Below are 16,054 nucleotides of genomic sequence, written 5' to 3' on the forward strand. Positions count from 1 at the left end.
TTTAATGATAATATTATTGGCATATGGTCAGACCAGGTTTTATTTTCGATTCGAAATTCATCAACGTTTGAAAGAAGATTATGGGAGACTGCGCATATGTCATTCGCTGACGATCCAACTGTGCTCACAAATGTAAATTCTCCACATTTATCCCCTTTAGTCATGCCATTTGTTATCAGCAAACCATGATCATAGCAAAAGTCGATGAAATTCTTTCCTCTGGTATTTATTTCGACATTATCAATTGTTTCAAATTTTGTATTGGAAGTTCGTAATGAATACTGCAGACTAAGGCAGAAAATTGTCTGTGCTCGTCCACATTTTGGTACAGCCCCCATATGTTCTAAGTCTAAATCATCAATATATATATCATCAATATATATAATATATATTGATGATTTTAGCTACATTATTCACCGATTTTTTCAAGTTTCGCATTTGAATATTGTAATGGCTTAAGACAAAATTTGCCTATGCAGGTCCACGTCATCGTTTAGACCCTAATATGACATTTGGTATTTTTAAGATTTTAACAGAATTTTTAACGGATTTTTAAAAATTTACTACAAACATGGCATATTTTAAATCCTGTCTCAAATCCTTCGCTTCTTCGTCTAATTCCTTATGTTGTACTTCGGATTGATTACGATTCAATAAATCATAATATATGATTATGGCTAAATAAATCTTCGTTGCTCCCTAGTAAATTGATATTTCTTTTTTTTTTCTTGATATTCGATTGGTACAAAATGATGCTTTATGCCGTCCCCTTCATGGTATGGAATTTTGTACAGTGTTGCAGACATATTCCTCCATCCATATTTTGTTCCTCAATTTTTTTCGTTGCACGCAAGTATATCGGTAATCGTTTTAAATCTTCAAATTAGATATATTCCCAAATGCCCTTGTCGAATCTGAAAAGAACCGTTTTGCTGCATTGTCATCTTTTGTATTTCCCGTTCCTTGTTTTGTTTACTCTATTATGAGACCATAATAGACGAAACCATTTACGAAACTCATCCTGACATTGTTTATTTTTTTCTTCCTTTTTTAAGTCATTGCTTTTTATCGAGCCTCTAGATCCAAATTCCAAATTGAAACTAATTTTCATTCCTAACTGTAGGATATTCACAGCAGCATCACTGTATGCACAGTTCTATTATAAAATGATTTCTGACTTTGACGCAGCTTCCGCATCTTCTGTCAGCCGAATTCAATTTTTTATTCTACACTTCACAACTCCCCCAACTCATTTCCTCCAATTTTAAACGCTCAAACTATTAACGAAAAACATTTGCCAAATTGGACAAATATATCCGACAGATAATGTGATCACATGACAATTAGTTCGAATAGGAAATCAAATTATTTGGCCAACTTTAGAGAGAAGTCCAATCTATTAACCAATCAATTCCAGCTAAAATGTTGTACAAATTTCCTTTGCAGCTTCTTTGTGTCGATAGCTAACAAATTAACAGCAATAAAATAATTAACCGACCAAAAAAAAAAAAAACAAAACTCAATGCAACAATACTCTCGGAAACTAAAAATAACAAAGAGGACTAGAGATCCGAGCCGTTGTTGGGTGTGATTTTTTTATGTTTTTTTTTTTTCAGAGGAAGGAGGAGAAACGCCAGCAAAAAATTACAAATAATTAAAGCGTCAATACAACTTGATTTGACCATAATTGGCCGTTAAGGGCATACAACAACACCAATAACAATTTAAACGTGACAACAACAGCAACTACCAATATTAGCAACAAAAATGGTTTTGTTTTTTTTTTTTTTTTTGTGAAAATTGTGCACACGAAACAACAACAAAACATTTCAAATGAAATACTAACAGCAGCAACAACAACAGCGAATGATATTGAAAAAATGCATTTGATTTGATGATGTTATTTTTATAGACTTAAAGACACTAAACTGTTCCTAAAACAGTTACTTTAGATCAGTTGCCAATGCAACTAATGGCCCAACAACAACAAAAGCAGCATGCTGTGGCTAAGAACCCAAAATATGTATTTTAGTCGGTAGCTCAACACCACTTTAAAAGGCCAAAATATGTGAACGTAGTATTGGCCTCTACGCGAAAGCATTTTGGAATTGTATAAAATTGTCAGTGCATATTCGGCTTTGATTTTTAAGCAGTAACATAACGTGCAATATTATTGATATCGAGGTCGTTTATGACCTTCTGCACAGTTATATTTGCTGAGCTACGATTACTTTTAAATTTATTATTTAAAAATATTTGACCACTGTTCGGCTATATTTGACTATTTCAATTTCCTCGAATTTCCAATTAAACTTTGTCAATGAAAAAATCACGTGTTCACAACTTTTTAGAAGTTCGTAAAACTGCAATATCCCGTATATCGCTGTTATGGAGTGCATATTACAGCTGTGAGGGACCAAAATTCTAATTGTATCTGAACCCATTTTCACAAAATTTGATATACAGGGTAAGATGAAAAAACTGCAACCAACTTCTGACTGCGGTCATTTCTAAGCCAATCGTCCGACAGCTGTTCAAATTATTCCAGTGACAGCTCATTATATTGTTTACAAGCGTACAAAAGAATTTTGGTGAGCATTTTCCAGAAAAACAGTTATTCGTGATGGAATTCAAGCGTGATAGTGTGATATATTTGGCTGGAAAACCACAAGTGGCTATCGTTAGAGCACTCCAGCATTTAAATGTGAAAAAAATCTTTTGTGTCTCGTACCATCGTTCGTTACCGACGTCAAGGTAGTGGACGAAAGAAAACAGTAACATCATCAGAAATGGTTCGAAAAGTAAAGAAGCGACTTGATCGAAACCCGCGTCGCAGTGGCCGAAAAATGGCTCGTGAGCTAAACATATCGCAATATTCCGTTCTGCAAATATTGAAAAAAGAGCTCGGGTAAAATTCCAAAAAATACCAAAGTGTCGATCACCTCAAGCAAGCGCTTCGCCGCGAATGGGCCAAAATACCGCAGAGCAACATTCGGGCAGCGTGTGACGGTTTCATTGGCCGTTTGAAGGCCATAATTCATGCAAAAGGTGACAAATTCGAACAAATCTAAACTTATTCTAAAATTTGATGCTATTTCCGACATGTTTTGCTTTCATTCAATAAAATTTAAAAAAAATGTGAAAATTATGGCGTTTGACTTTGTTGCAGTTTTTTTATCTCACCCTGTATGTGTAATTTCAATTTATGCCGCAATTTGACTTTCCTTAAGGTGTAGTCAACATGCCCTAAAAATTTAACACCTCTATTAATAGCTGGTTCGAATTTCGTTCCCTCCTTCTTTGTGCTAGGAAACTTATCTACATTCATATATTAAAAATAAATCCTAGCGTTCTCATTTTATGTGTGATTGCATTTAGCCAAACTGTCACTGTCGGTTAAGTGTCTTGGGCACAAAGGCCCTTAAGACCAAGAGAGCTTGTGATGCAAAGTGACCACCCTATTAGATAAAATTTCTTTATTTTTGAAGACTTTTTTATCTTAGAAAGTACAATGCTCAAGCAGTTTCAAGAACCCATAAAATAAACTAATTGGTCTCTAGCTATTGCATTGAATTGGATCCTTGCCAGGTTTCATAAAGGGGAATGTAATTACCATTTTCCATGAAACCGGACAATAGCCCAGCTTTATGCAATGGTTGAAGATAATCATAATATTTTCCAAAGCAGTCCTCAAGAACACTATGCCAGAAATTTGATCCGACCCCTCAGATTTGCACCCAATATTAGTGATTTTTTAGTAGTAATGGTGGTTAAATATAAATCTTTATGCGGGTTAACCCCTACTGACTGATCACCATAAATTTGGCAATAGAAAACATACCCTAATTGTTTGCACATGAAGTTGTTATTGTTTTTTCTTTTTTTTTTTTTTTGCAGCAAACTTCTGAGGTGTACCATAGAGTTATGATGTGGAGTAGTTAGAAAACTACTTTGATGTAATGCAAATCAGGGTTATATGGTCCGGCCCCAGAAAATTGTAATGTTAAATCGAATTTGTCAAGATCGATTCAGGTTTGTATATAGCTCCCATATATATGCTTCATCTGATGTGGTGTTTAAGTCCCTCACCAGCGTAATATGCGCTCCACAACAATTATATTTAATACCGGACATCAGATACAGCTCGAAAATACCTCTGGTATTTATAGGTCATAATGGGTTCTAGCTCCGGTTCACGTTTTTGTATAGTCCCCATATAATGGCCCCCCGATATTCGGTATTTTGTGGATTTTTGACACATTTTTTCTCGGATTTATGTAAAAATTGGTATTTGTAGTTCGTAATGTAGTGGTTTTAATTCCGGTGACAGAACATTTAATATATAGGTTCACGTTTTCCTAAATCGCACATATAACGATACCACCGATATTCGGTATTTTGATAATCCTAGCCACTTTTACCCACGAAATTGTTTCAAATTTGATATTTAAGGAGATTTGGTGGATGAAATTGCCTATATACATTGTGAGATGAAAAAAGTGGAACCAACTTCAGACTACTGTCATTTCTAAGCCACTCGTCCGACAGGTGTTAAAATTATTCCAGTGATAGCTCATTATATTGTTTGCAAGCGTACAAAATCATTTTGGTGAGAATTTTCCACAATAAAGCTATTCTTGATGGAATTCAAGCGTGATAGTGTGATTTCTTTATATTTGGCTGGAAAACCACTAGTGGCTATCGTTAGAGCACTCCAGCATTTAAATGTGAATAAATCGTTAGTGTCTCGTATCTGGTAGCGTAGCCCGACGTCAAGGAGGTGGACGGAAGAAAACAGCAACATCAGCAGAAATGGGTCGAATAGTAAATAAACGACTTGATCGAAACCCGCGTCGCAGTGGCCGAACAATGGCTCGTGTGCTGAACATATCGCAATAACATTCGTTTACATTGAATTTACAAAATTATGGCGAAAATGTTCTTGAGGACAAACATTTTGGCCCCAGACCTTGGACATTACAACAGAACTCAGAACCATCGCACTCAGCACGCGACATCCAATAATGGTTATAAAATGAGGTTTTGCTTTCATTCAATAAAATTTAAATGTAAACATTATGGCGTTTGACTTTGTTGCAGTCTGTTCTATCTCACCCTATAGGCTCTCGTTTTGATTTGGCCCCTATACAACGGGCTCAGCCATTCTGTGTTGTTTTGAAAAGTTTAACAGTATTATCCAAACGGTCTAACTGGTATATGTAGTTAAAAGTGAAACACGTTTGAATTCAGATACTTTTATATAAAAATGTTTTCTTTAACCAATGGAGGAGGGTGTTAAAATTTTTATACCCTACAACACTTTGTGTTGGGGGTATTATAAGTTTGATTGGGCCAAAAATTATGTAACACCACGAAATATTGATTTCCCACATAGGAAAGTATATATGGATCTTCCTATCTCGCCGAGCTGAGTCGATCTAGCTATGTATGTCCGTCCGTCTGTCTGTCCGTCTGTCCGTCTGTCCATGTTAATTTGTAATCACTCTACAGGTCGCAATTATGGCCCGATCCTCACGAAATTTAGAATGTAGGTGGGGCTATGGTCAGAATAGAACCCTATTTCTTTTGGAGATGATCACCAAATGTTTAGGGGTTGAAATGGACCAAATACTGAAAAAATTTCGGATTTTGCAGTAGCTATACAGGTCGCAATTATAGACTAATCAACGCGGAATTTCGCATGTAGCTAGAGTTTAGGGCGGGGAAGAAGCCTACCAATTTGGGTGGTCATCTGATAATATTTAGCGGGTAAAATAGACCATATCCTTTTTGTTAAAAAAATTCAAAATTTTTCATTAAACCGCGAATATTTTAAATCCCTGCGAAATCACAAAGCCATGACAAGGTTACTTCTGATCTTTACACTGATGTTAACATCTAAAAAATCGGATATGTAGCAAAATATGTACGATATATATATCTATCAAAGAAGATATGCTTGAAAGATCTCTTATATGTCCGCCCCAATTCAACACTGAGCTCAGAAAATTGATGTCTCCAAATCCACTACGCAGCGATTTTTGAGGAAAGATTCGCATCTTCATGCATACAAAAATTGTGTGTGTGCAGCAAAGCCGCGGCCATATGCATGATATTTTGATCCACAACATTCCATTCATTATGACTACTTTACGATATAATAAAGTTCCACGATTTTCTAAATATCTGTGTTTTATTTAAATTTTAAAAATCTAGTTGGGACACCCATGGGATTTTTTCTGGCAATTAGAAGCTTATTCATATTATTTTCCATAACTCGAAATATTGCTCTTAATCATCGTATAAGGGTATAGGAGAAATGTGAGTAAAACTTTAAAGTTGTGACGATTGTAATATTGATTGCTTTAAAACTGTAATTATTAATGTAATATATATGTTTGCTTCGCATTGTTTATTTTCTTTAAATTACAACTGCCATGGAAAAATCCATGAAATTCTCTCGAATCTTCGGAATCAATTGTATCGATAGATAGAATCAATTGTATCGATAGATTCTTCAGAATTGTCATTTACATCAAAGCAATCGTGTAGTACATCATTTGCCCAAACATGCCCAGCAATGTACCCTTGGCGCCTATACATTACAAGATTTCCGCAGCGATGTAGTTGGTACATAACCGGGTATTTATGGTCAATTAAAAAATTATTTTTAATACTTAAACTCCCATTAAGTCTATCAATAGACGCTGCTAACAGTCTATTGATCTTCGATGTCGCTCTGGCGATTTCTGTTATCATTGGCCATTTTAGGTATAATTGATATCGTAAGTAATTGCCTGTATTCACGCTAGATACCTAGAAGCCGCAGTACATGCAGACATCGATCGATTGATCTATCGATCCACCATGGAGCAGCAGAATTGTCTTCCTTATGGACACAGATAGCAAAATGTCTCCGCCGCCATGGTCGTCATCGCAGTCATCTTGGCAATTGCGTGTTTATCTCTAGGCAAAATAGAATGATACGCGACGACCATCTTTGTCTCCTGACTGACCCAAGCGATAAACAATTGTTGCCATTTAAAGTACACATAGAAGGATGAAACGCTGGCTGTGAAACAGGCTCTGCAGAGATCGTGCCACCTCACTCTGTACCAGGAGTAAGTGCACTACGTTCCGTATCTTGACATCGGAGAAACAACAACCGCTGTGTGATGTCCTCGCCACACCACAACAGCTTGTTATCGGTGTTTGTGTTAAAAGCATTTTTGTATTGATCACCAGGCGAAGCCAATGTTTAGGTTGGAGGTAGATAGCTAAGTGTGACTATTTATATGAGATGGAGATTTATTTTTTTTTTTTTTTTGGTGCATTAAGTGTTGGATTCTTGTAGCACATCCTTGCAGCAAAGATTTTTATATGGTTTATATGGGTCGCTCCACGACAATGGTAATGTATTGTGCAATTGCTCTTTATACCCTACACCACAAAGGGTATTATGTCTTTGTGCATTTGTTTGTAACACGGAGAAGGAAGCGAGATAGACCAATAGTTACTTTGAGGATATTCATAGAATCACTTTCTGAGTCGATTAATGCATGCCAGTCCGTCCGTCTGTCATGTCTTATTGTGAACAAAACGCAGGTCGCATTTATTATCCGATTGAGATGAAATTTTGCAAACAAATATTTGTTTGTCCCAAGGACGAACCCTATTGAAATTGTTGATAATCGGATCAGGTTTAGATATAGCTCCCATATATCTTCAACTGATTTCGACTTAATTGTGCACCAAATGGCTAATATAAGTTCTAATTAACTGAATTTTGGTACATCCCACCGAATCCAGTCCAGTACATCAAACTTGGAGAAAATCGGTTCAGATATAGCTATAGCTCTCATATATATGTTTCATTCGATCTGAAGTCCCTCACATGCGTAATATGCAGTCCACAAGAATGATATTTAGTACCGGACATCAGATACTCCTCGAAAATATCTCTGTCAAACGTTATCGATATCGATACAGATTAGCATATAGCTCGCGTATATATCCTTATTCGATATCAGGTTTATTGTGCACCAAATGGCTAATATCAACCAAAATGGACAGAATTTGGGCAAATACAACTGAATCCATCCTAGAAACATGTAGTTCAAATTTGGTGTAAATCGGTTCAGATATAGCTAAAGCTATATACAGGGTGAGATAAAAAAACTGCAACAAAGTCAAGCGCTATAGTTTTTAAATTTTTCTTTTTAAATTTTATTGAATGAAAGCCAAAAATGTCGGAAATAGCATCAAATTTTACAATAAGTTTAGATTTGTTCGAATTGGTCACCTTTGGCACGAATTATGACCTTCAAACGGCCAATGAAACCGTCACACGCTGCCCAAATGTTGCTCTGCCCATTCCCGGCGAAACGCTTGTTTGAGGTGATCGACATTTTGGTATTTTTTAGTGCCGACCTTGCTTTCCAAAATACCCCGCCATTATGCGCTGGAAATGAAGCGAGGAATCTCATTTTGTAACTATTCTTGAGTGGCACGTGTTGAGTGCGATGATGCTGAGTCCTGTTGGAATCTCCAAGCTCTGCGGCCAAAATGTTTTCGCGCCCAAGGCTTTAATATACCCTCCAGAATATTTTCGCGATAATATTCGGCATTTATTCGATTAATACGAGCGGAGAGCGACCATCGGCTGTTATGGCAGCCCACACCATCACCATGGCCGGCGCTTGAGTTCTGGTGGCCAACGGAAGGTGGACATTTTCAGCTGCCCTATTCGGCAAGTAAACAAGATCATTTTATTTGTTTACGAACTGCTGGGCAACGAATGTTTTCTCATCGGTCGTGCAGGTCCACGTCTTCGTATAGCCTCCATATAACGGTACCTCTCGATATTCAGTATTTTGAGGATTAAAGCTACATTATTCACCGATTTTTTTTTTTTTTTTTTTTTTTTTTTTTTTTTTTTTTTTTGTTAAGTTTCGCATTTGAATATTGTAATGGCATATGTCAAAAGCTACCTATGTAGGTTCATGTCGTCGTATAGACCCTAATGTAACAGCTAAGATTTTTAAGATTTTAATGGATTTTATTGTTTTTGAAAATTGCAAAATTCGTTCCAAATGGTGGAGTGTATTAAAAGTTTGGCCCGCCCGAACTTTCAGCTTTTTACTTGTTGGAATTTCGATGGCTTTACCCCGAGGTCATTTTTCAAAAATATCATTTCATTTAATTTTTCAAATTTTTCAGCCACTGAGACGCGGGTTTCGATCAAGTCGCCTCTTTACTTTTCTTTTCTTCCGTCCACTTCCAGTATCACGGTAACGAGCGATGGTACGAGACACAAAAATTTATTCACATTTAAACGCTGGAGTGCTCTAACGCCACTTGTGGTTTTCCAGTCAAATATGAAGAAATCACATTATCACGCTTAAATTCCATCACGAATAATTTTTTTTTCGGAAATTTCTCACAAAAATGATTTTGTACGCTTGTAAACAGTATAATGTGTGTTAACAGCTGTCGGAAGAGTAGCTTAGAAATGACAGCAGTCTGAAGTTGGTTGCAGTTTTTTCATCTCACTCATCTCGCAGATCGAAATTCGGGTTCTCAGGCCAAACTTCGTATAGGGTGGTTATATAGACTAAATCTTACACAAAATCATAATTTCCATCAAGTTTTACCAATTTTTGTATTTTTATACCCTTTACCGTATTGTGTATAAACTTTGTCATTCCGTTTGCAACTCTTCATGTTAGACTCTATAAAAACCCGATCAACGTAAGTCGAATTTCCGATGGTCGCCTCTCTATTAAGTTTGGACCAAATCGATTCACATACAGCTATAGCTTCTATATATACTTTTCGTTCGATTTTTTATTTAGACTTCCCAAAGTCATAATATGCAGCCTTTGTAACGTACTTTTCACGTCAAGCTTAGTCACGGTCGGGGTCTCCATAAGGACACATTAAACCTTATGTACGAAAAGAGTAGAATTCTTCCTTTCCTGGTAGGTCTTCTTTTGTTTTAAATACTAAATTACATTCTATTCGAGGTTAAATGCGATAATATGGATTTAATAGGTAGGAATTGACTTTAGATGTACTCGGGAATTAGATATATCGGGGGCAATTGCGATCGGGAATTCGATGTTAGGGACAGTCGGGAATGATGATACGAAGTGTAAGCGACCGGGGATATTCTTCTTGATGATGCACTATGATGTATGGACGTGTGAAAGGTATAAAATGATGATGTTCGGGTTGTAGACGATTTGAAGAAAATCGGGAACTCTGATGAATGGACGTCGGGTGTTCGGATATTACAATGACGAAGTTTTTGTTGTAGATGATTTGAAGTTAACGGGAACTCCGATGAATGGACGTCTGGAATCCGGAGATTAAGCTGCTGACGCTTAGGTTGTTAGACAATTTCGTTGTTTGGGTTAATATCGGGAACTTAGGTCGGGAACAATGATAATGGCGCTCTGGTTGTAGATAATTAATTTTGGTGTTCGGATTGTAGACGATGTCACCGTTCGGCTTATAATCGGAAAATCAGGTCGGGAGCCACAAAAGGACGCTGGGGATGTTGGACGATTTGTTATTATTGTTGTTGTTATTTTGTTATTGTTGTTAGAATGCAGTGTGGTGTTGTCGGTTGTGACTGTTATTGAGTATTGTTTGTTCTGTTACTTTTATTGGCTGCTGTCGAACATCTTTAGGAGTGAGTTGGGTAGACGTTTCGCACATCTTCACCAATTCCCGTCAAATACGAACGAAAAAACACAAAAAATACCTTAGTTTGTCCTGGCTGTCGATGTTAGATGTCCGAGAACGTCATTCATACCGTAATAGTTAAAAGCATTGATGTCTGAATCTATATTAATGCGACTTGCCTGATAGGCTTCTTGATCTAGAAGCGCTCTTATAAAATTGACCCTCCCTCTCTGGACCTTGAGAGACCTACCTAACACACCTGGTATGATGGTTTGCATGACTTCCACCATAACACCCAACCAGATATTGCAACAAATCATATTGTTATGCTGATTTAAGGGAAGAACCTATGTCTTCTCATGCAAATGGTCCACTGAAGTTATGAGAAGGAACCCTGTTATATTTTTTAATTTTGTTGCACTAGCAGTTAGCAAATCACATTTGCGGCTAGCGCCTCTAAGAACTTACTCTTACTCTTCAATTTATAGCCGAGAGTAGCGACTTACACGGACGACTTCAACATATTGGGGTAGTTTATGGTAAAAATTAATTGTCCCTTGCTATGTACATTCAGTTGTGTTATCAACTTCGTAGACCATGTGGTAAAGAATTTGACTTTTTTGTCGTTCCCATCGGACATTCAGGGGATTGCTATTGACACTTTATGCGGTAAGTAATTTCGCGTGTAGTGCGTAGGTAAATTATTTCGCCACTTAGAAATTCACAATCAATTTGACCACGCCATAAAAATACGTTTGTGATTTGGCGTCTTTTGTACAATTGTAAGGAAGATCTACAAGTTTTAAGTGATTTTCATAAGGTGGGAGATTTTCATTTAAATTCCACCCAAACCTCTGAGAATAAACAGAAGAAATGAAATTTGCACAGATGCTATCTGGTTAGAATAAAATTTATAGAAGAGACTCCAAACCTAGCAACCATATTCCAAAGCAGGTCGAACAAGGCTAATAAATATACGTTTGGTCACATAAGGATCAAATTATTTAGACCATACATAGTCTGTTCGAAATTCTGCGTATCTCACATATCATATATACGTCGAACAAGTCGTAAACCTAAACAAATAATAAAAGTTGTTGACAGAAACGTGGTGGTTGCATAAAGCCATATTATAAGATGGGACATTTCATTGTTCCATTGATTCAATAGATGGCGCTGATAGTGGACAAATATGTTATGACATCTTTTTGCACGTATTTGAATCCATCGTTATCATATCTTTTACTTTTATCTATAGCTTAACACGATCTTTTCGCGATATGGGAATAACATACATAATACCAATACTATCTTGCATAATACATTATTTCTAGAATGAAATGGACACAAGACACATATATGCGGAAAAATGTGAAATATTCTTCTAAAGAACGTAATTAACTGGAAAAAATTTGTTTCAGATCTATAAAGCGTGTTAAAGCGTACTTTTGAATTATAACCTCAATCCCCAAAACATCCGAAAGTTTATCTTTCAAATGATTTTTTAAGTAGTTGAATTTTGTGTCCCAATATTTGAGGAGATTATATTTTAGATTAAAATTAAATTTAATTGGTTTCAAAAAAGTATACCGACATGACCGACTATAGGAGTCCCCTTAAATATGGTCAAAACTATACAGGGTGAGATGAAAAATCTGCAAGACAGACTGCTGTCATTTCTAAGCCACTCGTCCAACAGGTATTAAAGTTATTCCAGTGACAGCTCATTATATAGATTACAAGCATACAAAATAATTTTGGTTAAAATTTTCCAGAAAAAAAGTTATTCGTGATGGAATTCAAGCGTGATAGTGTAATTTTTTTATATTTGGCTGGAAAACCACATGTGGCTTTCGTTAAGCCACTCCAACATTTAAATGTGAATAAATCTGTTGTGCCTCGTACCATCGCTCGTTACCGTGATACTGATAGCGTAGCCCGACGTCAAGGAAGTGGACGGAAGAAAACAGCAACATCAGCAGAAATGGCAACAGCAACATCAGTAAAGAAGCGACTTGATCGAAACCCGCATCGCAGTGGCCGAAAAACGGCTCGTGAGCTGAACATATCGCAATGTTCCACTCGGCAAATATTGAAAACTTAGGTCGGGGTAAAACCATTGAAATTCCAAAAAGTGCAAGAACTTACACCGCAACAGAAAGAAAATAGACTCAAAAGAGCTAAAGAGTTTCTTCGCTTGGCCGAAAGTGTTGAACTGCCAATGTGGTTTTCTCGGATGAGAAAACATTCGTTGTCCAGCAGTTTATAAACAAACAAAATGATGGTGTTTACTTGCCAAAGAGATCAGCTGAAAATGTGCACCTTCGGTTGGCCACCAGAACTCAAGCGCCGGCCATGGTGTCGCTCTCCGCTCGTATGACTCGACCGTGGCATCAGAATAAATGCCAAATATTATCGCGAAAATATTCTGGAGGGTGTATTAAAGCCTTGGCCACGCAAACATTTTGGCCGCAGACCTTTGACATTCTAACAGGACTCAGCACGCGCCACCCGAGAATGGTTACAAAATGAGGTTCCCCGCTTCATTTCCAGCGCACAATGGCCACCAAAATTTCCGGATACCAATCCGTTGGACTATTGTGCCTGGAGTACTTCGGAAAGCAAGGTTGACACTAAAAAATACCAAAGTGTCGATCAGCTCAAGCAAGCGCTTCGCCGGAAATGGGCCAAAATAATTCGTGCCAAAAGTGACCAATTCGATCAAATCTAAATTTTGATGCTATTTCCGACATTTTTTGCTTTCATTCAATAAAATTTAAAAAAAATGTAAAAACTATGGCGTTTGACTTTGCTGCATTTTTTTTCATCTCACCCTGTATATTCTCACCTGCTTTATGATTGTTCACTATGCTGTCCCTTAATGGATCCCAACCGACATAAAATTAGATTTTCAAGCAAAATTCTCCAAAAATATTGCCCTCACCTGACTACGTTGGTGTAAGGCGAGGGCACTATTTTTGGAGAATTTTGCTGGAAAATTTAATTTTATGTCGGTTGGGATCCATTAAGGGACAACATAGTGAACTATCCTAAAACCGGTTTCACATTTCACACAATGCACTCACACACACTTTGCTACGAAAAGTGCCTTTTCTAAATATCGTATATGATGTAGGTTATTTCATAGTCGGCTTTACTTATCTCAATTTTCATCAGGTTTTACAATTAGCAAGCTCTGGATCACATTGCGATACTAGAAAAAAAGTTACGAATTTCATTGACATCCCAACATGTTGATAAAACATAATATACCTTCGTGCTAGGCATGTAAAATATCTAAAAATTTGAACAATAATTCACGTCATTATCATATGACAAACGTTTATGTATGAGCGTATGTATATGTACTCTTACATTACGAATACGATCTTAATTCCTTGTAATACTAAAAGAGGCATTTACACACTATTTGAACCCTTTATGGACGAAGCGCGGACAATATTGCCGTCGCATCTTCTATACCGTTGAGGTTTGCAACATTTCTCTATCGCCAACAACAACAACGATGTGACGTCAAGCTGTCGAACGTCGAATGAGGCCTGTATTGAAATGTTTCACTTGAAAAGGATGTGCCTGGGGCCGAAAATGTGTTGACCGCTTATTATCGTTGTTGTTATTGCCTGTTGTAGTTGAGTTGCCGCTCTGGCACAATCTTTGGCATAACATGCAACAATTTTTTGTTTTGTTGTTGTTGGTGTTGTTTTTGTGGCATCCTATAATATTATGTTCAAATGCAACTAATTGCCTTTTTACGATGGGAAAAACATTTTCAATGTTCTGACAAATTCATAGATGCGGGTTTTCTACTCATCCCTCATTTGGGACGTTCAATGGTGTTGGAGGCCATTTGTTCTTGCATACACTGCACGAAAATGTCATATGTAGAAATGCAGTGTTGTAGACGGGCAAAACGACATAAGTCAGCAAATTCCGTCTGCTCGCTACGGCGGGAAGGGTGCGTGGAGATTACTTGTGAATACCTTATTGGTGGGTACAATACAATTCAATAATTTGAATGGTCATTATTACATTGTTACTGGAGCTTTGGGCTCGCAGTTCTCACAGGGGCTTCGGGCTAGCAGTTTCAACCGAAAACTAGCTTAGTAACGTAGAGGTAGTCGTAGCCCGTAGCATAGCCCGACTAACTAACCTCCCAGCGCGATGTCTTTCCGTCCATCTGTTGTAATCAAGCTATCTTTCGAACGAATTGAGATAGAAAGCTAAAATTTTGCACACATGTTTATTTTTCCAGTAGGCAGGTTAAGTTCGTAAATGGGAAATGTAGGTGCACGACTTCATATAGCCCACATATAACGGTACCTCCCGATATTCGGTATGTTGATGATTTTAGCGACATTATTCACCGGAATCGTTTCAAATTTGGTATTTGAAGTTCGAAATGGATACTACAGCCTAAGACAGAAAATTATCTGTGCATATATATAACGGTACCTCCCTATATTCGGTATTTTGATGATTTTAGCGACATTACGCAGCGGAATTTTTTTACATTTGGTATTTGAAGTTCGTAATGGGAACTGCAGTCTGTGACAGAAAATTGTTTATGCAAGTCCAGGTCTTCGTATAGGCCCCATATACCAGTACCTCTCTATATTCGGTATTTTGACGAGTTTAGGTAGAAAACTTACCGAAATTGTTTGAGATGTCGTATTTGAAGTTCGTAATGAATGCTACAGCCTTTGACAGAAAATTGTCTATGCTGGTCCAGGTCTCCGCACAGCTCCGATATAACGGTACCACCCGATATTCGGTATTTTGATGAATTTAGCGACATTGTTCACCGAAATTCTTTCAAATTTGGTATTTGAAGTTCATAATGGACACTACAGCCTATGACAGAAGATTGTCTGCAGAGGTCCACGTCTTTGTATAGCTTTAAATACCGGTACCTCCCAAAATTCGGTACTTTGATGTTTTTAGCGACATTATTCCCTGGAATTGTTTCAAATTTGGTATTTGAAGTTCGTAATGAATACTACAGCCTATGACAGAAAAGTGTCTGTGCAGATTCACATTTCGTATAGCCACATATAATTGTACATCCCTATATTGTTTATTTTAGCTACATTATTCACCTTTTTTTATAGCCTACACCACAAGGTGGTCAGGGTATTATGTCTTTGTGCATTTGTTTGTAACAGGCAAAAGGAAACGAGATAGACCCATAGCTCCTTTTGATGATCTGCATAGAATCACATTCTGAGTCGATTTATGCATGTCCGTCCGTCTGTCTGCCCGTCCGTCCGTCCGTCTGTCCATGTATTTTTGTAAACAAAGTACAGATCGCATTTATTGCCCGATCCAGATGAATTTTTGCACAGAT

Source organism: Musca domestica, unplaced genomic scaffold (genome assembly GCF_030504385.1).
Source record: "Musca domestica strain aabys unplaced genomic scaffold, Musca_domestica.polishedcontigs.V.1.1 17, whole genome shotgun sequence".
NCBI classification, from domain to species: Eukaryota; Metazoa; Arthropoda; class Insecta; order Diptera; family Muscidae; genus Musca; species Musca domestica.